The 2350-nt window shown below is 49.9% G+C and overlaps 1 non-coding gene across 1 annotated transcript; it reads right to left on the reverse strand.

Moving 5' to 3' along the window:
- Nucleotides 1–826: 826 nt before the first annotated feature.
- TRNAP-AGG (transfer RNA proline (anticodon AGG)) lies at nt 827–898 on the reverse strand. The gene has a single exon. It is a non-coding gene; the product is annotated as a tRNA-Pro (tRNA).
- Between the last annotated feature and the right edge of the window lie 1452 nt (nt 899–2350).

The raw sequence follows: 2350 nt of genomic DNA on the forward strand, positions 1-2350 counted from the left end.
TGGCTCTGTGTTCCTACACATGTATCTGTGTCTGAACCCACCATAGGCCACTGTGGCACCCTCCTTCTCTTTTTTTCTTTGGCTTTGTGTTCCTTATTTAACTTCCTTTTAAAAAAAATTAGAGATTGTTCATATTTTAATTTTAAGATTATGTTTTATCCAACATTTTTTATGTGTGTTTTAGGGGACTTGGGGTAAGAGAACAGCTATGTTGGCTCAGTCCGTCATGTTTCCAGAAGTTCCCTTCTTGATTTTTCCTTTATCTTTAGTATTATTCTTAATGGTCCCTTATGTTCGTAATGTGCTTTATAGTTTGCAAAGGACTTTCACATACAGGGTCTGGTTTAATCCTCCCAACAACCCTGAGAAATGAGTATTATTTTCCCCATTTTATCAAGGGAAAGCTGAGACTCCAAATTGTGACTTGCATCCTAGCTTTTGGACTTTGAGTCAAGCGCATTTCATAGCTGGGTTTTACATTAGGAGCTTGCCTTTTCCTGACCTTCATCTCAGGCCCACCCACAGCTTGTCCTGATCCCTTGCTCTTTACCTGAGATCCTTGGGGAGGCTGTTCTGCCTAACACTGCAGCCCTCTAGCGCTAACCAGCCCATGCTCAGCCAGATACTTGACAGTCGTTGCTTGGCTTGGAAATAAGGGGATACATGCAGCCTGGGGCTAGTGGGGATACTAGCTGTCAGCTTGTCCTCATGGTACTTTAACCACACATCTATTAGGCTATCTCTGCTTATGCCCTAGAAAGAGCAGACAGTGCGTGTGTGTGAGGTGGTGCAGCAGCAAAAAAAAAAAAAAATTTCATGAAAAATAGGGCTCGTCCGGGATTTGAACCCGGGACCTCTCGCACCCTAAGCGAGAATCATACCCCTAGACCAACGAGCCGCTGGTAGCTACTTCTCACCAGATGTGCCTTCCCTGCCACATCAGCAGCAGCAGCAGCAGCAGCAGCAGCTTGTGGTTCCTAGAGGCTGTGTCTCCCCTCCTTCCTCCCAGCTGGCTCCCAGCCCAGGCGGGCTACACTCCAGCAGGCCTGCTCCTTGGCTCTCTCTCCTCCCTCAGTGCTGGCCCACTACAGAGCCACACACAGATGCTTCACTGCCCCGTGCCCCGGGCAGGGTCCAGTCAACCCCTGACCAGCCAATTCTCTCCCAGAGCTACCTAGAAGGGTTTGCAGAGGTGCTGCAAGGAAAGGGCAGAGAAGGAGCCGGGCTCCAGCAACCATTCCTTTCCCGGGAAACCACAGGGCTGGGTGAGCCTGTCTCGGACCTCCCACACCCAGTTAAGAACCCAATTCTTACCTCACGATGAGACCACCAGAAACAATCCTCCAAACCCATCAGACTCCTGAATGGGGACCTGGAAGACTATCCCAGCTCACCCTCAGCTTGGTGATAATTTGCTCAGTTACTCTGTTTCTTCATCTGTTGAGTGGGGAAGGTAACACCTGCCCTGTCTACCTTTTGGAGTAATTGTGAGGAGCAGGTGAGACAATGTAGGTGGAAGCATTGTGCAAACCGGAAAGTGCTGTACAAAGGAAACAGGTCATTACGATAGCAATGGGCAGAGAAAAATGCACAGTGGGAAAGCTTCCATAGGATGCCTCCTGCGGGCCAGGCTGTGTGCTCTGCGGTTAAAACAACCTGTGACATAGGCACCATCCCATGGCGAGATAAAGACACTTGCCTGACTGCAGCTTATAAGAGCCTACTTCCAACACCGTGTACATTGCTACCCAATTATGGCTCAGAGAGACTTCCTAGGAAGCTGGAGATGGAGAACACACCCTGTAAATGCCTCCCTAGGTGCGGCCCTGCCTGTTCTTCCAAGGGAAGAACCAGCAGCTTGGGGGTACTTCAGCCTGGGAGTTTCTCAAATGACAGTGAGGGGGGCTGGCCATAACTCGGAACTGGTGCCTTGTAGGAGACCTGGATGGGCTCCGCCAGGGCCAGGCCCTCCCTTTTGTGTTTTCACTGTACATCCATCCCCCCCTGGACCCTCACTTGTTTCCAGGTGGGCTGCCATCTGGGAGCTCCGTGGGACAATTGTTGTTAGCTGCCTTTGAGTTGCCCCTGATTCATGGTAACCCCGTGTACAAAAAACAAAATGCTGCCTGGTCCTTTGCCATCCCCATGATCACTTATGGATCAGACCGTTGTGATCTCTAGGGCTTTCATTGGCTCATTGGAAGGAGATCAGACCTTTTTTCCTAGTACATCTTAGTTTGAAAGCTTTGCTGAAACCTGTTCAGCGTCACGGCAACAGGTGGGTGGTGGTTGCACACGGGGTACACTGCCTGGGAATTGAACTTGGGTCTCCCACGTAAAAGTAAAAAAT

Source organism: Elephas maximus, chromosome 8 (genome assembly GCF_024166365.1).
Source record: "Elephas maximus indicus isolate mEleMax1 chromosome 8, mEleMax1 primary haplotype, whole genome shotgun sequence".
NCBI lineage: Eukaryota > Metazoa > Chordata > Mammalia > Proboscidea > Elephantidae > Elephas > Elephas maximus.